Genomic DNA, 24102 nt, shown 5'->3' with positions numbered 1-24102 from the left:
AGGGCTTCAGGAGTTTCTTACTTCTCCACCATTTCCTTTTCGTTTCTTCAGTCTGTCTTGCTCAGTTGGATACTCTTAAGAGGGTGCACTGCAATGAGGCTGCATTGCAAATAGGACCAGTATTCAAAACAACCTCCATCTTTGCCTTTTCAGGCTTTGTTTGGAAAAGTTTTGAATCATCTCTTAAATTGTATAACAGATTGACACAATGGCAGGAATGAATTTCTCTTAATCTCTGAATATGCTAAGCTCTGTAAGGGCAGTCTCTGAGGGTTGGGAGTTGTAGCTTTGGATTCCTTGAGATGGAGTACAAAGCTAAATTTACTTCTTCCACCTGTTGGTATTATGTAAAAGCTAGGAGAAGTCAGAATTTCCTTATTTAAGATAAAGCATTGCAACCTGGAATTTGTTATCTGGTCAGTAGACACTCAGAAATTCAAGTAGATCAGAATTGCTTGAGGAAGAAAGGTAAGACAAAAAAATCCAGTATGTGAATCTTCCTAAACTTACCTGAGAGTTTTTGATAAGTCCACTCAGCCGAGTAGCATGAAGCTTGAAATTATTGGGAATCTCCACAATTTAATTCAGAGGCACCAAAGGAGACTGTGTTCTTCCAAAGTTCTGTCCAAACTGACTGGGTATTTTGGGAAGCATGTCTGAACTTAAACATGTAAATCCCCACTAATCTTCTTTCCCTGCATGTGAGGTCCTTGCACTTCCCCCCTGAAGTCTAGAATGAAATAATCAAGACACAACAGGGAGAGGAATTGTGACTGTGTCAGAACAGGGGTGAGATCTGATATGTCAGTGGGAACTAGATTAGATAGGATTTAAAGTTGTAACTCCTGAGGACAGAGTTGACGGGTTTTTGTCAAAGGGTCAGAGAGACTGTATAAAAGTAAGATGTGAGAGACTGTGAATAAGAAGAGACTAAGGATTAACAATAAGTAAGCAAACAGTAGGAAGGAGTAGAAAAACATAGATGAGAGTGGAGGTACCGTAAAGGTCAGAACTGAGTTCTGACTTAAAGATAGAAGGAAAACAAGGAAAGCCAATAAGTATAGAGAAAGACTTTCACTGACAGCATTCCAAAGGGGTTACTTAATATCAAAGGCCACGTTGTGTGGCATTGCCCCATAAATAAGGCCAGTAATCCAGACTGAAATGACCGGCCCTGGTTCACTTAAGAAAAGATAAACTTGAGAGCAACATGAACAGCTTCAGAAAAGACACTGTAATATTGCTTCAAGTTTGATGTGCATAAGATAAATATTGAAAGGATTAATCCACACAAAATGAAAGACAAATGCAGTGAAAAACTGAGGGGGCTGAAGGAAAATTCTGTTCCTTTCAATTTTCTGGAAAATTCAGGAAAATGTAAATGTTGGTATTACAAATACCCTCTTCAGCTAGTAACTGTTTGGGTTTCCTCTCTACTCCACTCTCTATTTTGCATTAGTCCAGCAAGAGTTCTGTAACCTCTTTCACTTTCCTTTTCTATCCCTTCACTGTTACCCCAATGTAACAGCCTTTTTTTCTTCTCTTCATCTCCCATTCCATCTTTTCCTCCTTATCACTGCCCCAGAGAGACTTGGAAGACACTGGTTCAATCAGGGAGGGGTGGCTATATGAGGAGTTGGAGGAGAAGGAGGAAGAGAAATCTGTGACTCCACAAGTTCAGGACTGCGTCTTTTACATTTGCCAGGATCTCCCTAGCTGTCCAGCCCAGCTGTCCACTGCCAACCAGCAGCAAATCTCCCTCTCTACTCACAAACACAAGAGCTGAGGTGGGTGAGACTGTAGAATTTAGATAATGACTGCAGAAAAAAAAAAATCCATGCATTTTCATAGGAATGAAGAATCAGTGGGTCAAAGATTGTTCTAGATATCCTGACAGATTTTCAGAAATGCTTTAACAACCTTAGCACCTTATTCTTAATATCTAGTTGTCTCAAAATGAAATGCTAAAACTTCAGCAGAAAACCCCAATGATACATGTGAAAGTTGCTTTGATGGTGTAAATTACCAAATAGAAATTAAATGTTATCGATGATTTCAAATATTATTACTGTTTTCTGACAAAAATTTAAATGAACTTAAAATACCTTTCAAAGCAGTTTATTTTTTCATGAGGTCATGGAGAAGGTAAGCTATCAAGAAGAGTATTAGTGGCATAGCTGAAATACTTTGGATTATGAGCAATAATTTGGGTTGTAGTGTCTGTCTTGAAAATGCAGACTAGATATTTTCCACTCTATTATTCCATCACATCTTGTTTTAAAGTTATTTCTTTCCCCAGGGTTGACAGTATGATCTGGTCAGCATTTGTAACCCTATCAAAATGACTTTAAACAGGAAGTACCACCACAAATGAGAGACAGTAATAGACTAGGCTGGCATGTGCACTACAGTACAGGAAAATAATGCATTTGCACAGCCCAGCAGTTAGCCAGTTCTGCTATGCATGGCAGTGGACTACAAACCTACGTCTGAGCAATTGATGCATCTCTGTTGAGTTGAATCCAAAGTTTTTATATAATGTAATCTGTTCTCATTCATTCATCTTGTGACAAAAATGTCTTGAAGATGGACAAAAACAAGAGAAAAGGCAAGTAGCAGGTTAAGTCTTTGCCTTTGAATTCAAGCCTAACTTGGCTAGTGACTTTACATCCCATCTCCAGCAAGAAACCACACAGTGCTAGTTTGTCAAAATGCAAAATTTGCAAAGTAGAGTTAATGCAACTTTCTTAGCTCATCACTGAATTGTGAAGACTCTGTTTCATTGCTGTAAAGATGATGATGATAATGATATTGTTTCTAAGGGAGAAATCATGGAACTCTTCACAGCACTTGAAATTTATTTTTTGCTATTATGAAAGGAAAAAAATACTACTTTTATTATTTAAAATGATTTTGATTCAATTGAAATAGAATTTTAGAGAAGCAATAGTGCAATTAAAAAAAAGAAAAAAAGAAAAGAAAAAGGAAATTCAACCCTTTCTTTTTCTTCTACTGTGAAAACAACAAATGACATAATGAAGATACACCAAGTGAATGTAGGTAACACAGCTAGAAATTTCTGGAGCCACTATGCTCATTTCAAAGGACAAATATTTTTTTTCTGTGCATTCTAACCAGTAACTAAAAGTATGTGTAAGCTCTTCCTTGCTTTCTCAAAGAATGAGAAAATCACATTCTTAAAGTTTTCTAAATCATGGTCCTAAGATCAGTTGATGGCTTTTCCCTAATTTGCCACAACCCTAATTAGTTTATTGACTACTGTAATGCCACTGGTGAATGCCTTATAATTTCGTTTAATTAGAAGAAAGCCTTTTAGTTAACAATGGAAATAATTAATCTCTTTTAAAGAAAGGACTAGAAAGGAATAGTTTGATTGCTCATGTATTGTTCAAATAATAAATATAAATAAATAAATAAATAAATAACAGGCTCAAAAATAAAGCTAGGAAATACTATCTTCCTCCTCAGTTTTCAAGATTACTTTCTTTTGTTTACAAATCATTTCGATCAACTTGCTAGTTAAACCATCATTCAGGCAACTTTCATTTTGAGTAAGAATCAAGCTAAAAGCATTCATTCAGTCTGGCCTGGTAAATCAATGGAGTAGAAGGTGCTTAGGAGGTAAGTTGTGTTTCTCATCTGTCAGTTTGGCTTCTAAACCTCCATAGACTTAGCAAACTTGTTACAAGCTACAGTGCTGATTCAAAAGTGTTTGAAATGTTGCTTCAGATTGTAAAAGAAGCTTGGATCAGGCTTTGGGCACAGCATCTTTATTTAAGGTATTGAATGGTATTTTCCCTCTTAGATGGGTGCAGTAGTGTTCAGTATGAGGAGAAAGTCAGGGCTCATCTGGAACTGGACTAACTGCTTCTGCTTCCTTTAGGCTTCCTTGAGCTCAAATATAAGATAGCTGACTTGTCTTGAAATAGGCTTTGATTGAACTAGTTCTTGTCCAGCTGAAGTATGTGCAAGACATTTCATCATCAGACTTCTTTTGACCAAAACCAAATTGGGTCAGTTTGTGTGATCTAGGTTTCAAGTTTGCAGGTACAGGAAATTTGAATAGGTTAGTCAAAAACAAGAAGTCCTATCTCATGAATACCTTTTATTCCAGAGACTGAGGATTACTGGGGACTCATGAATGCACTTTGCTGTTCCAGAGATCTAGAGTATCTCCAGAAGGGACACAGGTTACTGTGTCAATATAAAATCCTAAAATTAGAGAAGAGTTCATGGATTTGTGTTGCTTTTCCTGGAACTGCAGATGCAGAAATCTTTCTTCTGTAGATCAGATAGAAATGTATGTGAGCTCTCCAACCAAATTCAAAAGTGTTTTCTTCACAAGCTTCTTCTTTTAATTAGAATAGCAAATGGGGAAAAAGGACCCTCTTGCAAGGCAATATTCACAGATATCACTATACCTGATTCCTTTTTTGTGATGAAAGTCTGTTTTGTTTCCATGTTTGGGCCTATCTCTTCTATACTCACAGTAATAACATGAACCATTCTGACCTCAATTCATCAGTTAATGGGGCTCTACAATAAAGCGAAACTCTCCAGCAGGGAAGAATGCTACAGCTACTGTTTGCAATGTGCAGTGCTATGGCTTGTTCTCTGTTGTCAAGCAGAGAAGGGGATGAACTCTTCATCTTATCTGTAGGAAGCAAGGTGCTTGGAAGCCTCTGGTAAAACGTTTATTTTGATGAGCTCCCTTTCATCTGAGCCTGCAGCATTTGATATTCTTCAGTTGCTCCCTTACTGAACACTGTTGAATCTGAGGGTGAATTGCCATTCATATCTATCAAGTGATGTATTTCTGCACTTGTGTAACATCAGCAATCAAGGATCTCAAAATACTTTACAAACTTTAATGAGTAGGGCTTCACAACACTCCTGGGAGGTGCAGAAGTACTGTTAACCCAATTTAATAGATAAGGAAAGAAAGATGCAGAGAAATCAGCAGTTGCATATTCAGACCCCTGCCTCCACCTGCATGTATATTTTTGCAAATTTTTGTTCATACATAAAGAAAAAAAAACAAACAAACATAGAAATTAAAATTAAAAGTTGTATTTACTGGTTCCTTTGGGAGAAAAGGATTTACTGAGAGTACATTTCAGTTTTAAGACACTCAGGAATGTTCCAAATTTTTGAATAGCTGTAGAGGTACTTACAAAACAAAAAATTGTCCCTTGTCATGGTCAATGTCCCTTAGGAAATTGCTGCTTCAGTTAGCCACTGAGATTTTCTGTTAGTGAAACATAATTTTTTGGGGCGGTAGTTTTCCCTTGAAGCACCACCTGTGAGTCTCCTGGGGATATTAAGTGTTTCTATTTTTCCACTCCCGCTCCTGCAGTTCTGCTGAAAAGCCTGTGACCGGTCTGGGCTGCCTTCCTCCTGGATGAGAACCGCGTGAAATTGCCTTTTAAATGAATCAATACCATTACTAAAAGCAACAGTAGGGGATGCTGTGGGGTAAAAAAACAATCCTCCCTGCTTCCCCCGCCCCCCCCCCCCCCCGGCTCCCTCCCGGCCTCTGCATGAGAGCACAAAGCACTTGCTACTTTTAGGAGTAGAAACCCGGCATAAAATTCAAACCAGTTGTGTTTTGGGTGAACATAGAGCATTAATTAAAGGGCCATCCAGGTCACTGTTGAATAATTAGTTTCCATTTCTATTTTCAAATTGGAAATTATAATTTTATTTAATTCCACTGCAAAAGTGATGTGGAGAAGCCAGGTGGCAAGCAGTTTGATTGGATTGTTTCTGATCTTCTAAATGGAAAGATTTGAAAAGTTCAACACCATGGCAAAATGGATATTTTCCACATTTGTATCAGTTAATTAGTTCGGACTGTGGGAGGACACATCACATAAAAAAGACCTTCCTCTGGGCATTTACCGAATGTCTGGAAACCATGAACTGAATGTTTCCAAGAACTTAGGAGCACATCTCAAAGAAAATCTTTGTTGACACAATCCCAGAAAAATAATCTCCTGAAAATCAAATATAATTAGTTATTAGAGTCTACATATTTACAAATGATCAGGCAAAGGAGAACATATTCCGTTATCAAGCTCTTAGTACTGAAATCTACTTCATCTAATTCATCTTACTACAGAGGCTTCTGAATGCTTTACTGTTGCCTTATCATAATCGGAGATGTGATAAGGCTGTGGAAATCCTGGAAGAATCTCTGATAATGGTCCTTGTAGCTATGATAAGGGTAATCAAAAGCCAGGTTTCAGGGCTTAAACTAATTGCCTGTGGAGGTCAGAAGGAAATGTTTCCTCCCACGTGCTGTGCTGCAATAGTTATCAGTAATACATGTTGGAGTGAGATAGCATCCCAGAATTAAACTTTTCTGTGAAATTTTATTTGTTTGCCATTTATTTATTGCCATCTGGCAGGGCACTGGACCTGCTGGACCATGTAACTACCTTGGTATAACAAATCTTATGGGAAAGCAATTCTATTCAGACATGCAATACAGTGTTAATCCTTAGATTTTTTGACAACAGACAATATGTTCTGACAAAGACTGTCTTATTAACTCTGCTAATAAATGTGCCTGTGCTGGAAAGGATAAATAGATTACCTCAACATGAGCTACTGCTAGAGAAGAAATATACATTTCATGCATGCAGTGGAACTGCCATGCCCTTTGCAAATGATGAGGTGTTTTTTTTCACACTGAATTCATGCTGCATGTCATGCCTGGTTGCTACATACACCTGATGACTGGGGAAACCTCTACTCTTTCCTAGATAGGTTCCCTATATTTTAAAGTCACATCTGCATGGTTAAAAATGTCATACCAAAGCATTTACATGAATGATACATCCCTGAATCAACTTTGTTCCTAATATAGGTCCAGTGATGGCAATGCAGCTTAATCCATGCATTTGGGTAGCTGATTCATTCCAGAAGATAAGGTGCTGAAGAGAAAAATTAGTGTGTTGTCTCCTTTTAAATTGGTTGAATCATGTAAGCTTATGAAACAGCCAAGACTCAAAACCCAGTAGCAGCAGAGGGATGAGGATTTCTTTTTGACATTTTTTTCTCATGCAATGATTGATTTACTTGCTGATCAAATCTGTGTGCTCCCATTGCTGCAGGCATCAATTTGTTTTATCAGTTGGCTGTGCATCTATCCAGAGTTTATGCAATGGTGGCCATAGGCTAACATACACACTGCCTTAAATTCCTGTAATGTTGGTACTTAGCTGGACTGAAGTCATTGAACATTGAAAAGAAAATTACGAATGACAGCCATTAAGTAAACTCTGGTTATAGTTTTAGCTGGCTTATGTATGCTTTTTTTTTTTTTTCCCCTCTTATAATAGACATGGTAGGAGGCTTGAGGCGAACAAAAATAGTGTTCTTTTACACAGCATGTAAAAATATGCTGATTTATGTATGATCCAGAAGCCATTGCCAATACTGTGTGTAACAGGCCATTGGAGGACTGGTCCCCTGCTGGCTGTTATGTCCTGGCTGAGTGTGGTGAAGAAACCCCTTTCATTCCCTAAGCAATGTGGGAACTTGAGAGGACACAGGATGATGGCATGAGTAGCTCAGTGCATGCTCCTATGCTGTGGAGGAGTAGGCAGAAGAAGCATGACCAAGGGTTCTCCCTTCAGTCCCTAGGGAGATGCTGTTAAAGTGCCTCTCACCCTTGGTCCCTGTCTGAGCTACCTTAAATTTGCACTATTCTCCTATGGAAAAAAAAAAAAAACAACACATCCATTTGCTACTGACCCAACTACAAATAAATTTAGCAGAGAAGTAACTGAATGCATTATAAATGAACCATTATTCAGGTTTTAAAAGCTTCCTTTTAAAAGCTCCTTCAAAATGCAGATGTTGTCTATGGGCTGTGGAATGATGGAAAAAAAAATCTTGTGAATAGGAAGAATTAAATAAAATGAGAAAAACTGAGAAGAATAAGAATATAAACCAATAAAAAGAAAGTTTGTGATGGGCGATACTCTGGCTTGGAGCAGAATTCAAACAATATCATATCAAATATGTGTTTATTCCAATTAACTTTATGACAGCCACATTCAGGCAGATTTAAATGCAGCTCTTAATTGGTATACTTTCCAGGGCATGGTAGGTGTTTGATCATTTTAGATAGCAGAACAGCAGAAGGGAAAATTAAATTGACAGAGTGCAGAGAGGGAAGATGAAAGTTACATGTGGTGTAGAACAATAAACTATTACTACAAATGTTAGTAATTAGATCACATCTATTTGTTATTGATTTTTTCCCCTTTCTTGTTATAGTTATTTATTGTGATTGGAATTCATTGTCAATTCCCCAAAGTGATATAGGCTGAAATCTGACTCTGACTCCTTGGCTATACCAATTTTTCTCTGGTGCTGTATGCAAGACCAAATGAGCGACCTTCCCTTTAGAGCTCTCGAAAAATGGGGTCATTCCCCAGCGAGTAACTGAAGACCTGACCACAACAAAGACGTTTGCTAGCTGCCTGCTATCCTGGCTATCCTAGCTAGCCTAGCAATCACAGTGCATGTACCCGGCTTTATCTGCTTCTTATGTGTTATTGACCTTGAGTAACCCAAGGTTAAACACGTGCTAAGTGCTTTGCTTTACATGCTGTGCCTGAACCAGAGGGAGGGAGTGGTGACAGGTTCGTTAGTTCTGATACCAGCCCTACAGCCCCCTCCTGGTGCTGTGCTCATATCCAGGCCAGCAGTGATCAGAACAGCTGCACTGTCAAGCAGCAATGTGAAGAAGTTCCTTGGGACAGCTCATTACCAGCAAGACATCCTCTCACGTGCCTGGAAAAATAAAGGCTCCGTATTTGCATTTTCCAAAAGGCTGTTTGCTGCAGAAGTTTGAGGCAATCCATGGACCTTGGCTGTTGATGCTCACTGAGAACATTAATTGTCTCCAATCATTGTTAGAGCATCTGTTTCAAATTTTGACAAGTGCACTTATCTCCTCCTTTGCTCCTACCCCTCCCTTTCACATTCCTCGACTAAAGATAATGAATAAATTACAGAGATATGACAAACGTATTGATAATCAAGATGAAAAACAAATGAACTGGAAGTGGCTGTGTTTCTACATGAAGCTGTAAATTGCTTTCTTTTCTTGTGCAGTGAAACTTCTGGCTTGGCAGCTAAAAATACCAGCACATGAGAAGATTATTAGAAGTGTTCTGGTAAAGAGGGCTTTCAACAGCAAAGCCTGCTGGCCTCTCACCTTGCTGAGGAGAAGATGAGAATCTAGGGAGGAGCCAAGAAGGGCTGAAAACAACATGAGAAACAGACAGCTGGAGGGTCAGAGTGGTGAGGAAGGAGTTAAAGCATTTAATTCTAATTAGAACGTAATGAGTTGGCATTATGCTTATGGAAGCAAAGGACTAGGCTGAGGCAGTTACAGTGACAGAAGACAAAAAGTGGAAAGTTTTGTTTATCCACCTTCCCCAGCAGCTCAGACCTCCTGCACAAGACCCCAAGCATTTTACAACCCCTTTCCCTGAAACAGCTTTTCTACAGCAGCTTCATGCTAAATGCTCCCGCTTGCTTTTCGCACTGGTGCACAAGGCAATGAGTGTGGCAGCCTGCCTGCCATTCGTGCCCATGATATATGTACATCAGCAGTGGGCAGGCAGTGAGCAGCTGCACCCTGGACAGCATCTTCACCACACTGGGCAGTGCCAGTGGTAGTTGCAGTCCCATCACGCTTCTCCCAGTAAACCCACATTTGGTACTAGTTGAAAGCACAGGATATTTTGACCTTCATGCTCCAGACACATTTAATGGAGTAGAGTGCTTCTAACCTTCAGTATCCTCTGCTATTCCAGCCGTAGGGTCTGCACACAGTTCAGGCAGTGAATTTGTCCCCTTATCTGCAGCTTTATTACTTTTATCAGCAACTGAATCTGCTCACAATTCTTCTAAATGATGAACTTACGAAAGCTACAATATTGGTTTAGTTTCATGTCTCTCCAGGACAACACTAAAGAAGAAAGAACTATGTATGTGTTGCAAGACCAACTTCTGCATCTATGAATTGGCATAAAATCAGGCTTTGCAGCAAAATTATGTTGGTTTATACCCTTTTAAAAATTGAATTGCTTAAGAATATACTGAAAATTTGCATGGGGATATTAGAATTCCCAGCCTCTGTATTTTAACCACTATCCCTTTTGAGCTGGAATGGATGCACTATACTGTTAAATAATTAAATTAAATTAAATGCTATTTACCTAAAAGTTTCCACAGTACCTTTTGCCAGAATATGGAGGGTTATGAAGCCTATTAATCTAATTCATCTTTTGGTTTTAAAAATTTCATAAACTTGTGGCATTCTTGTTCATTAAAATTCAAAACTGGATAAATAAGGAATAATTTCAGCTCACATTGTTTTTATATGTGGCGAATATTGAGACATATGTAGAAAACAATCCCTATGTAAATAGATTGTGCCATTATTCCAGTAGAATTACTTTGTTTCTGCAATGTACTAATTACTTGGGGTGGGCACAGTGATGGGGATGATTATAATTAGCATTTTTCAGCATTGTGCCATTTTAAAAGACCCTTGCCAAGCTGTTGGGGGATATATTTCTAAGTACCATCAACCTCATGACAGAGATGAGTAAGCTCAGGCATATGTGAATTAACAGCACACTTACAGCAGAAAAAGTCACTGAAAGAATTCATCTGGGGATTTCCCAACTCAAATGTAATATTTTTTTCCATGCTTGAAACAAGTTAATTACCTTTCAAGTTCATTAACAACATAAGTCTATAATTTGAAGGCTATTCCAGCATGTCTCTCTGTTTCTCACTGAACTCCTATCTGCAGTTCACAGGAGGATCCTCACTGTTGGTGGATGCAGACTTGTCCCTGTTGCAGACCTGACTGGTTGTGGAAGAGGAGCTGGGGACACCCACAGAAACATCACTGACAGCACAGGTGTGTAGCCACCCCCAAAACCCCACTGCCTGCAATGGTTTTGCTAATGGTACCTAGGTTTTCCAGCCCTCACCCAGAGCAGGAGCAGAACTATGGCACAGTTGTATTGGCCTGTTGAGGTAATGACATGTTGACACATTGAGAATTACACACAGTCTACTTCTTGAGCACACTTTGCTACCTCCTAGCTTATAAATTCTTATACAGATTGCCCTGCGTTTTCTCTTTTAAATTCTTGTCTGGGCTATAGCTGTTGGCACTCTAGGAACACAGACTGCTGCCTTGATCCAAGGTGACTTTTGCATGTGTCAGGCACAGGAGCCAAAGGACTCCACCAGCAATGCAGGGTCTCCTCTGCCACCAAGCGCACCTCCTGCTCAGCAGAGCATTTCAGACTTAGTTGTTCATTTCATTCAGCACCTTTTGGGTTTCAACACAGAGCTCCTTTCTGTGGAAGTCTTTGGCTTTCAGTAATAGCTTTCACCCACAATGTTAACAGATAAGAAATGTAGATGTTATTATGAACACGTGGTGGTTTCTAAGACATCTGTGTGAAGCTCTTTGCTTTGGTGGTTTTAGAACATTCCTGCCTGGGAGAGAGACAGGCATCACTGCACTGGGGTAGGAAGTGGTAAGATAGGCTATTTAGCAGAGTCAAAGAACTGTGCAGACAGGGGTATTGCTCTGGCGCTGAATGTAAGAAATCTTGTAGATTGAAAGAAGTTTTGTAGATTATCATAAAACACTTTCTCCTCACTGCTGCCTGGTGCTGCAGTGGAGCTCTGAGTGCAGTACTTTTTCTACAGAGGTGGGCAAACTGCACAGCACCATTGCCCCTAAAATTTATCTTTTCATTGGAACAATGAAAACTCACATTGTGTGGTGTGGGGAGCTGCAAGCCAAGATAATGTCCATTGTAAACACAGCACAGTATCAGCAGAAGAAGTCTCCAATCACCTTTGAATTCTGACTAGATCTGGAAGTTTCAGAAAAGAGTAACCATTTTTTCTTTGAGATAATCCCCTTGATATCCAGCCAAAGAAGTCTGCTAAAACTTTAGAATACTTGTTTGAATACATTATTTGAGTCTTTAAAGTTCATAGATACTGCATTTCTACCCCTTTAGGATAATACACCTCGATGGCATTTGTGCTACGCAAGTATTTTTCTTGTGAGCCTCTTTAGGAACACACAAGAAACACAAACTCCATTAAAATTGGTTAACCAAACGTGTATAGATCAAGACTTGTTTTCACATGAAAAAAAATAATAAGGATCTCCTCCTCCCTTCCTGTATGAAATCAGAGTTCAAAGAAGCTATACTTTCAGATACTATAATTAGGTTTAATTAAAAAAAAAAAAAAAAAAAAAAAAAGATCTCTTTCCTCTTAATTAATATAAGGCTTCCTCGAGAAAATTTCAAATGCATTAAAGAGTGATTTTCTTTTTCATTTCAAAAAGCTTCTCTTTAATTTAAAAGTTAAAAGACCTTGAAGACCAATATTAGCGATGGAAGCACAGCTGAACTTTTTTGAGGGGAGGATAACTGTAATATCAACAACTTGTTAGAGAGAAAGGATGCTTCAATGAGTAGGAAGCTGTCTTTGGACTCACAGAACAGTGAATTTTCTTTAGAGAATACCAAATTAATGATTTATCAGTTTTAGGAAATGAGAGTGTTTGTGGGTCCAGCTTCCTGTTTTAATAGGTTTTCACAAAATTAAAAAAAAAAAAAAGTAAAATATTTCATTCTGACAATTTTCAAACAAAATTTTTTGGCATTTTAGAATGATATTTTTGTTTTGACTTTTAAAATTAGCTGAAGTCATAAAACATGGTAAATAGATCTTTCTTTGGCAGAAAAATTTGTCTTCCATTGAGAGAAAGGTTTAGGTCAATGAAGGACATGCTCCATCTCAACATACATGCTGCACACCCCTCTGTGTCCCAGGAAGTCTTTAATAACTATTTTTACTATCAGGATAAACTGAAAAATATGTTAAGTTTTCCAGCTACTATATCCAATATCTTCATACATTTTTTAGAAGCTTAGGATTTAGTTACTGGCTGTGCAGTAGAGTCCCTGGGTAACATTGGTGGACTCTGACATGGATTTGCAAGAACATTCATGTGAAATTTATATCTGATTTAGGCAACAAAGTTTAAAACCTAATCCTTGAAAATACTGATGAAGTTTTCCTGAGGAAGTTTACCTCCCTTTCCACTGAGCAGGGCATTTGTAGTCCCAAAGAACTGGGGATTCTTTTTTCTTCCAGAGTAACGTAAGTCAGAGGAGGTTTGTATTCACAGCAAAATTACATGGAGAGTTTTTCTTGTGCAACTGATGATAGTAGCATGAAAAAAAAAATAAAGTCTTTATTACATCAACAGATTGTCCTCATTCAATAGATATGAAGCAGCATGCTTTGAGTTTGCAAATGTCCTTTTCAGACTTTGATGCTCATGACTTGCATGCTCAGGGTGTTTTTGCAAAGGATGTGAGACATTCAGGCTCAGCTATTTTTCAATGTGAGGGTTCCTATTCACATTAAACCTCCATCTACTCGGCGGTGCCTTAATTCCCAGGCTGTATTCTAGTAGGAGAACACTCTGTGTGGTGCCGTGGGAAGCTGTTCATGAGGTATTTGAGGCTCAGTGAGACAAGAGGAGAAATACTGTGCAGACTAATTGTAGAGTTGTTGTGCATATTTACCCCGGTCCAAAAATATTCATGTGTTATGCAACACTGCATGAATAGTCCTTGGAGTAAGGATTCCCTCTGTTAGGTGTCCCTTGAACTGTGATTGTCAGCTCCCGTCTACATGCACATCACAGCATTGCACTAAGGCTGTGCAGCTGGCTGGGTTGTGAAGGCATCTGGGTTACTGAGAAACCACTGTATTCATGGCTCACCAGTGTTTCACCAGTTTCAGACTATCTTGACTGTGTAGCCACTGAGTGACTGAAAAAAAAAAAAAAAAATAGATCTCTTGTGTCCTAATTTAGGTCTCTTGAGACTACCGGAAAACATTCACTGAACTCACTGAATGGCCAAAATCATTAGTGTTGCATGTCACTCAGATTCTTTGTTAGTATTTGCATTTTTCAAATTGATCCTTTCTCTTTCATGATATGGCTTATTTTTACAAATAATACTTCATTTTTTTATAATTATTCAAATTTATTTCCTGTATTTGCCTGTTAATTTGACAGATGCAGCAGATCATCATTCCAGGAAAATAAAAACTACAGAGTGCTGCAAAGATTATTATTAAAAAGTCAGTAAGTGATATGAAAGAAAGTACAACTATTTCATACATGAAATATGGGAGATACTAAAATAATAATTGCAGTAAGAACACTTAAAACTAACTTGATGTTTGTAAGTGGTGACAAAGATGTGAATGGAATTCATTTAACATCAATATATTCTTGCAAAGAATTTTGTCTGCAGTGTACACCGGGGGAAATCTTTACACTCCTGGTAAAAAGATTGCAAAATACAGTGGTATTGGCTGTGGAACATGTCTTCTGCATGAACTAGTTTATTGCCTGTTGTGTAGGATGAGTGTTTCAATGTTGTTTCTACATAGAAGGTGCAATTTCCAAACCTCACCTTTGACCTGGGAATATAAAAGCATAGTCTTGGACTTGGCAGGTATAACTTTTTTTATATGCTGGTATAAGAAAACTGTGGTAGATGATTCAGATATAATCTGATGTGAAAATAGTTTGGTAACTGTTCAATTTACAAACATACTTAGGAGGATTTATTTATTTATTTATTAATGTAAAATGGAGGCCGAGAAGAGCAGCAGCTGAAATCTTCTCCCTAGGAAGCTTTGTCTAAATTTCTCAAGTGCCTAATGTATTTCTTCTAAGTCAGCACTTATCCTTTCACAGTTTCTACATAGACATTACAACTAATCCAGGGATCCATCCCTAGATAGTTACCTGAGCAGTCTAAACAGGAAAGATATTTTCTTTTGAAAATATTTGATATCTCCATGTAGTTCTGATATTTTTGAGGTATGGTGTCTTCATTTAGATGCTAGGCACCATGCTTTGTGTGGCTTTGAGATCATCAGTCTCTGACAGAAGAAAATTCATGTTGGTATCACACTGTTGATGCCTAATGCTATAAATGATCTTTCGCCATATGCAGCTGGTGATATTCAAGATTTACACAGGAAGAAATATAAAGATAATCTGACAGAGACCTGCTGAAATATTCTCATACAGATCAGAAAGTGACCTGGTGGCCTCCAGAAGAGGAAGACAGCAGAATCCTAAAACAGCATGGCTAAATCTGTCCTGTCTAGTGGACAAGAAATCAAGTCCACTATTCCACATTCACGATTACCTGGTGGGTAATTGATATAGGATAAATACATGGGTTTAAGCTCTGCTTGCATGCTAAACAGTAAACAAGACATTTAAAGATAGTCCTTTCTAAAAATATTTACTATCTAAATGAGGCAGGAACAAAGTATGTTCCATATTCTCAATAGTGAGGGTCTTCTTTTCTTTCAGTGCTCTCCTTGGGATGGATTTGAAAGAAGAGGGAGGTGTAGTCTGAGGCATGTTAATTTGAGAAGAACTAGGAACTGATACTCTTGATCCATACTTGAAAAGAAGGGACCCCACCATTGCCAGCATCCAGCAGGAAATGTTTTTTTCAGGAAATTCTGGCATAAAAATCAAGATCAAGCCCAAAAGATAAAATTTCTCAACTCAGAAGTGGTCCTGAAGGGAAACATGATGATGTGGACAATATTTATACTGCACTTCGTACATTGTGTCTGTTCTGGCAAAAGAAAGAAGCTTTCCCTCTCAAGGACTACCCATAAAAATGTTTCACCTGTATACAGGTGACTTGAAATTAAAACAAAATGCCTCATCAAATAGAAGTAACACCATCCCTTATTGCCAGTGACTAAATTCTGGTTGTTACATCTCAGTTTGAAGTGCATTGTATTTTCACAGAATCACAGAACTGTAGGGGTTGGAAGGGATCTCAAAAAATCATCAGGTCCAACCCCCATGCCAAAGCAGGTTCCTCAGAGTAGGCTGCCCAGGTAGGCATCCAGACAGGCCTTGAATATCTCCAGAGAAGGAGACTCCACAGCCTCCCTAGGCAGCCTGTTCCAATGCTCCCTCACCCTCACTGTGAAGAAGTTCTTTCGCATGTCAGTGAGGAACTTCCTGTGCTCTAACTTGCAGCCATTGCCCCTTGTCCTATCCCCACAAACCACTGAGAAGAGGTTGGCTATGTCCTTCTGTCCCCCACTCCTGAGATATTTATATACATTGAGGAGATCCCCTCTCAGCCTTCTCTTCTCCAGGCTGAACAGACCCAGGTCTCTCAGCCTTTCTTCATAGGGAAGATGCTCAGGCCCCGTATTATCTTTGTGGCCCTCCGCTGGACTCCTTCCAGGAGATTCCTGTCTTTTTTGTAGAGGGGAACCCAGAACTGGACACAATACTTCAGGTGAGGCCTGACCAGGGCAGACTAGAGGGGGAGGATCACCTCCCTTGGCCTGCTGGCCACGTTCCTTTTAATGCATGCCAGGATCCCATTAGCCCTCTTGGCCACAAGGGCACAGTGTTGGCTCATGGTCAACCTGTCGTCCACCAGGACCCCTAGGTCCTTTTCGTCAGAGCTCCTCTCCAGCAGGTTGTCCCCCAGCCTGTATTGATACACGTGGTTGTTCCTTCCCAGGTGCAGGACTCTACACTTGCTCTTATTAAACCTCATTTGGTTACTTCCCGCCCAGCTCTCTAGCCTGTCCAGGTCTTGCTGAATGGCAGCACAGCCTTCTGGCATGTCAGCCACTCCTCCCAGATTTGTGTCATTGGCGTACTTGCTGAGGGCAGACACTATTCCCTCATCAAGGTCATCAATGAAGATGTTGAACAAGATCGGACTCAGCACCAACCCCTGGGGAACACCGCTAGTCACAGGCCTCCAGCCAGACTCTGCGCCGCCGATCACCACCCTCTGAGCTCAGCCAGTCAGCCAGTTCTCAACCTACCTTGCCGTCCACTCATCTATCCCACACTTTCTCAGCTTTGCTAGTAGGATGTCATAGGAGACAGTATCAAAAGCCTTGCTAAAGTCAAGGTAAATGACATCCACCACTCTCCCTCCATCTACCGAGCTGGTGATGCCATCATAGAAGGCAATATGGTTGGTCGAGCACAACTTCCCCTTGGTGAATCCACGATGACTACTCCTCATAACCTTCTTCTCTTCCAATTGCTTGGAGATGGCATACAGAACAAACTATTCCAACACCTTTCCAGGAACAGAGGTGAGACTGACTGGCCTGTAGTTTCTCGGATTGTCCTTCCTGCCCTTCTTGAAGACCGGAGTGACACTGGCTATCCTCCAGTCTTCAGGCACCTCACACGTTCTCCAGGACCTTTCAAAGATGATAGAGAGCAGTTCAGAGATCACATCTACCAGCTCCCATAGCACACGTGGACGCATCCCATCAGGACCCATGGATTTGTGTGCGTTGAGCCCACTCAGACGCTCCTGAACCTCTCTCACATCCACCAGGGGGGAGCCCTCCATTTCCCAGACCCTTTGTCTTATTGCCAGGGGCAAGGAGTCCCGGGGGAGTGTCCAGTGAAGCAAAGACTGAAGCAAAGAAAGCATTCAGTATCTCTGCCTTCTCAGCGTCTCCTGTGACCAGGACACCCCCCTCAGGACACCCCAATTTTAATTGCATCCAGCGTATGGTTCAGGTTCAGTGGGGCAAAAGAAACATAAAATCCTAGGAAAAAGCTATTTAAACACAATAGTATCCAAAGTTAATTCTGTGTAATAGCCAGTGTGGGGAGATGGTTTTCTACTTAATATTAACCACTAAAATTTTTCTGGAATGATTTTTCTATTTAAAATAGGAAATATTTTTAAAAGTGAGCTTTAAAAGAGATTATGTTGCTACAGTAAACAATAACTTACATTTATATAATGATTCTTAATGCGTTACAAAAAAATACAGTGAGTTTTAGTATGTATTTCATATCTTAATAACATAATTTAGACATATTACTTTTTTTGGCTAACATTACCTATGCACTTTTAGCAGTTCTTGCTAACAGTATTTACATGAGGTACCTACGGCTTTTATATCCTTTTATTTTTATCTTTTCTCAGCATTTTTTTTACAGTGTTTTCAAACAACTTTGTGCTTGTCAGTTTATTTTTTTTAGGTAGTAAATTTTGCTTTATTTTTTTTCTAATGAGAAAAAAAAAAACACTTTAAAAAATAAAAAAAAGAAAAGAAGAGAGAAATCTGAAAATGAGATGAAAAGATCTTTGTTGTTCTGTCTTGCCTGCCCACCACAACTTTTCCCCTTCTCAATAGCAACTGAAAGTTATAGTTGTTGAAATGCTATAAATACATTTGAAACTCAGGTTCAAAACATTGTTAGCCTGGTCATTTCATGATTTATAGTTAATGAGTGGAACTTATGGCATTAGCGATTCATTGAATCAGTTACTAAAACTTGGCTAAAAAAGGGTTGGATAATGAATTTACATTTTCAAGGCAAAATCTTTTGGCCATTCATTTTGAAGTAATGTATTGAGATTAACTACAGTTTTGTTTTATTTTTTTTAATAGAGACATATGAAAACTCCGTGTCAAAAAGTAGTGTTTTTATATAAAATGTATTTCCACTGGCAAATCTGATCACAATCCAAAACCATAATTCAGTTTTGTTCCCAAGCAGCATATTTCTGCAGGAGTAATCTAAGTTTGCTGTTACCCATCATATTGCAACATTCTTCCAAGAAAAGGCACTTTCAGAGTCATTAGTGGGGAAGCTGTGAAAGATAAAAGGAGAAAAAGCCCTTTGCAGCCAACTGATCATTTATTGAAATGATCAGGGATGTTTGACCTGTTATTACATAGTGGAATTAGTTCAGAACTGTGCACTTTATTCTGTAAAACGGAACCTTTATACATGTATATGTACACACATATTTTCAAAGCCTCAGTTGGTAAAAGCACGATTCCAGATTTGTTGCACAGAAGTTAGAAATTCTGATCACATTTACTTCAAAGTAAAATCAACCACACATCCCCTTCTGTCACCAGAAGGATTCTGATAGTGCTTAGACATTGATAAATGTTTAGTTTTCTTTTATTTCATTCTCTTTGAAACAATCAATTTTGCTAATTTTATTATAAAGAGAAGTGATGTGTTCTCAGATAAAATTTTTCCCCAGAAACTTCATGTCATGAGTGGGTGACCTTGTGTCACTGCCATTATCTACTCAAAGACATTCATATAAATGTTTTATCCTAGATCAAAAAGGCAAGCCCAAGTGCACTCTAGGAATGACATCCTCTGGAACAGGACCTTTCCTGAGGGAAATAATGCTTGGAGGAGGTTGCTGGCCTGGGGCAAAGATTCCAGCATTCAGATTTCCCTACCAGTCATCAACTTCCAGGTAAAGCCTTTTGCTTTGATCAGTAATTCTCAGTTCTTTCTCTGCATATTCCCTTTATGTCTTCTGTAATATATTTTCTTGACAGAATATTTGCTGTGCATTTTAGGAAGAAAGGTGTAGTTCTGAAGATTACAGTACTTTATATTAAGCTGTAATACTAATTGTATGGTTTTTTTTTACAGTTTATTGTTGTTGCTGATTGTAAATGGTGGTGTTACTCATATTTCAGTCTGCACTGTGTAGATGTCCAAAGTCCAAATACAGTTATCACTTGCCTTTTACAAAGCATTCTACAAAGATGACAGGGAAAAAAATCTTTTCTCTTACAACTGACAGTTAAGAAAAAAACTTTCCCCTCAAGACAGTATTTGTAAATATGACAATATTGAAAGCACATACTTAAGATTTGTTGAGGAGTCAGGCTCAGGATTTGAATATAATAGTATTTAGCCACATATTGAAAGATAAGTGTGAGCTCAAATGCCATCCAGAATGGGTAAAAAATGAAGCTCCTATTGAGAGATGACCTCAAATCAGGACAAGAACAAAGCTATTCTTGAGAAAATTAGATTATAGTTTTACCTGCTTTTGAAGATAACATTCCTAGAATAAGCACTCCCCTTCTCCCTTTACATCAAAGTCTTCACTGTGCTGGCACAGTAATTTTTGCACCCATGTCATGAATCAGTTCTGTGTTTTCACACATATGGATTTCTTTTAATTTATTTATTTATTTATTTATTTTTGAGAAGGGATATTATTTTTCTCTTTGATCAGTATTCTAATCTGTGTCATCATGTACAGGTAAGAGCAACATAAACAAACAACAATACTGGAGGAAGATGATGAAAGTTTTGTGTTGTTGCAGCTAAACGTCTGCTTTATGCTGAATGAGCTTCAGTGACTTATTGAAGAATTGCCTTAGAAGTCTGTGGTAGATTCAGGGAATGAATGCATCTCAGAACTTTGTAGAAAAGTCTCACTGGCTGCAACAAGGTAAGTATTTTATCCAAAGTTTTCCTGTGAGCATTGATTATGTGCAACATAGACTGTCCTCTGTTGAAAATAATATTATCCTTGAAATTTATCTTGGTTTCACAGACCAAAACAATTCTACTCAATTCCTTACTCAGCAAGCAATTCTTCATCTTGGTTGTTCACCAAATCATTCATTTTCAATGCATATTAACAATCTGTACAAGTCTGAGACAAAAATGTAGTATCACCATAGTATCAGTTGAGGATCATTATAGAACAATCCAAAACCTTTTTTTTTTTTTCAGTTGTTAAACTTAGTTATAAAACTTGATGTTAAATATTTTGTAAATTTAGTTCTTTGAGAATAAAAATACTGTTCAGTTTTCTGAGAAGTTAATTAAAATTCCCCAGACAAAAAATTGTGGTCAATAACAGGTACAGCATGGCATCAAAATGACTGCGGTGGAGTCCTTTAAAATGATACACATGCTCAGACATCATGTAGCAATCACATTTTAGAAATAGAAAATAATTTACTAATGAGGAGAAAAGGAAGAGGTGATGCCAAATCATGAAGTACCAATTCATCAGAATTAAATATTTTACTGGGGCATTTATAAGAGCCATGCTAATCCAAGTTAGCTTTCTTTCACATTTTGAAAGGAAAAAAATTAATAATGCCCTTCCAAAGATTAATACATTTCACTGAAGGTCTTAGATAACTTATGGACAGTTTGTCTCTTTCTATGACTGTAGACAGAGCCTAGGTGTTTAAAATTCAGTTTCTCTTTAAATGATGAATTTCTGCTGAAATATAAAAAAATACTTTGTAAGTCTGTTCAGTAGAAAATTTGTCTTTTCTGGGAAAAAAAAATCAGATACATTTAATTTTAATGTATTAACCCACAACTTTAATAAAAGAATAGGAAACCCTGACATTTTTAAAAAATATAAACAAACAGGAGCACTGGCTCCTTAACAATTCAGCTCTATCAGAGTACAAGAGTAGACACTTTGACAGCGATGAAGATGCTGACTTCCCCAAAGTCCTTCTGATCTTCTCTGCCCTCTAAAAATGCTGCTTACAAAAACCCACCTTTAATCAATCGATAAGCAGATTGATTTGTTCCCACTCCTCCACAAATGTGAAATGATCTTTCCAGAGAGTGACAACTCAATAACAGGATTAATTTCATCATTATCTCCTCCAAGTAGGGTGGTAAAATAAGGGGAAAACTAAAAATGTGAAGGAATAAAACTAGGGCTACATGCTAAAAAGTTCTAATGTCCTACAATTTAAATACCGCTAATACATCCTCTGAGAAGGTGGGATCTAATTAATTCTTTGAAATCTTACTCAAGTCAAGAATTACTGAAAATAATTGCCTGAGGTACAGCAATGACAAAGCCTCAGCAAGTGTCAGTTTCCCGTTTAGATTATCCATAGCCATACTTCCAAATAAATTTATGGAATTGCATCATATGAAATGGAATTGCATCATATGATGATGCAATAGTATTGATGATTAGTATTGTGACAAAGAATCTTACACCTTCCCTCCACCCGTTTTTGTTTGTTTGTTTGTTTTGTTTTGTTTTGTTTTCCTTTGAAAAATCTTTGGTGTTCCCTTTCTGTGTCTCTTTGCTCATTGGTAGACTTTCAAGTCTCTGTACATGAAGAATGAGAAATTTGAGGATATTGGTTGGGTATGTAATAAAAACAGGCTAAAAAAAGAAAAAAAGTCTTTGAATCCATGCTTGAATCATAAAATTTACTTTTCTTCCTGCAAATGTGGTGATTTTGTCTGGTCCTACCTATACTCAACACCAAAAATTTTGGATTACAGTGAACTTTCCAAACTATTTCTTAAATTTTCTTTTCATATTATCACTTGCCTTGTTGGGTATAATACTTCACCTTTAATTCTCCTGGACTGCGCTCATGAAAAGATAAGTCCCTTCCCTCTGTTCTCCTTCCCACTGACTACCTCTATTGCTTCACCTTCTCTGTTGTCCCAGGACCAGCACATTGGTGTGGAGTAGTGGTGAACTAGGCTGACAACTGAGCTGGCCAAAAAATAATGCAGCAACAGCAAAACCAACTGACCTCCAATGCTCAGTGCTTTTTCAGAAACTGGGAATAGTGGTAAATATTCTTTCTGTTAAATGAAATGGGTGTTGTGGAATGGGAAAGCTACAAAATGTCTATTGCCTGGGGAGGCAATACTACTTATGTTAACTTTGAGCCTGTCTACCCTCAAACTGTAACCATGTGTTCCCATGGATTCCCTTTTGCCACCTTTGACAGTTATCTAGCCATGCTGTAAACTGATTCAGGAATCCAAAATGGCAGAAAAGTAGAAGAGGAAAGTAAATAGAGTTTTCTACTGGTTTGACTCCTTGAACTGTCTCACAGTGTGGTTGGATGAGTGATTGATTGAGTGTAAAGGATGGATGAGAACAGACAGCTGGAAGCTGGGAGTGAGGGAAATAGGACCTCCTTTAGATGGCTGCTAACTGTTAGTTATATCAGCCTAGCTGTGTTTTCTAGATGCCTTTTTTTTTTTTTTTTCCTGGGACTGGCTGAGAATCCCAGAATTTGGGGTGTCCTTGGTGAGCTGTGAATACTAGGAACTAGGAAACTGGAAAGAAAAGTAGAAGGCAATTTGGAGTTACAGATGCACATGTGATCCTATCTGTGTCCAGACCTCCTTAGGTACAAGCTTGTGCAGAGCTGGAAATCATAAGCAAGAAAAAAATTAAAAAATAAAAATCAGAAAGTAAGCCCCATCCTGTCCTTCTTTACTACTCTTTTGGGGGAAATTGAACCTGGTGTGCTTCCCTTGTAAATAACTGTCCTTCTCTTAAAGAGTATCTTGTATTGTTCACTTCAAACAATCCCATGTTAAGACTAATTGCTTAAACCAAAGTATTTATGAGACTATTGTCATCATCTGTAAAAATTAAACTGCATTGGTCATCTACTTTTTTTTGGTGTTGTCATACAATAGAAAAAGGTCTGTTTTAGAGACAATGAGTCTCAAGCAGGGAAAGCTTGCTGCAGAAAAGCTGTACTGCAAGTCAGCAGCGAGCACTGACTGTTACCAGGGGAGACCTTACCATTATGGCAATTATAAATCATGTTAAACAAAAGCAGCAGTAATTACGGTTTTATTTGTGGGAATCACGACATACGGTTGTGAAGAAAAATTAGAGAGAGGGATGAGATGGTTCATAATGGATGACATCTAATTCATAATATACAGAGATAAAGAATGGTTATTATACCTCACTGTCACCCCAGCCATCACTTACCAAGCCAGCACTAAAGATTCAGGTAAACATAGCATCTGACCAGCTGTGCACAGCTGTAGAGAGCTATCAAAACCCAACTGCAGCTTAGTGGTTCTCTGAAATCTCTCAGGAAGCAATCATTGAAGCCTGTATTGACATCTCTTTTGACAACTGCCTAATCTCTTACAAGTTGTTGGTAAATGCTGCTTTACATCATCTTGTCACAAATTGTCAGAGGGGGTGGGAACAAGGGGAAACAAGCATATTTTTCAAAGTCTAGTTTAGGTGCAGTTTATCCCCAAAGCTTCCTGCACAGATTTGTTACTCTCTCTTAGATCACAAAGAAACCAGCAGTGAGGAGACCTCACTGATGTTTCAAATC

The 24102-nt window shown here is 38.4% G+C and overlaps 1 long non-coding RNA gene across 1 annotated transcript; it reads left to right on the top strand.

Annotated features, from left to right (window-relative positions):
* Window positions 1–421: 421 nt before the first annotated feature.
* LOC137858160 (uncharacterized) lies at window positions 422–23253 on the top strand. The gene is made up of 5 exons (XR_011097532.1): window positions 422–1787; window positions 10868–10978; window positions 19304–19448; window positions 20317–20444; window positions 22446–23253. It is a non-coding gene; the product is annotated as an uncharacterized lncRNA (long non-coding RNA).
* Window positions 23254–24102: the final 849 nt, after the last annotated feature.

Source organism: Anas acuta, chromosome 5 (assembly GCF_963932015.1).
Source record: "Anas acuta chromosome 5, bAnaAcu1.1, whole genome shotgun sequence".
In the NCBI taxonomy this organism is placed as follows: domain Eukaryota; kingdom Metazoa; phylum Chordata; class Aves; order Anseriformes; family Anatidae; genus Anas; species Anas acuta.
Note: the sequence above shows the minus strand (reverse complement) of the source record. Positions and strands in the feature narration are given on the sequence as shown.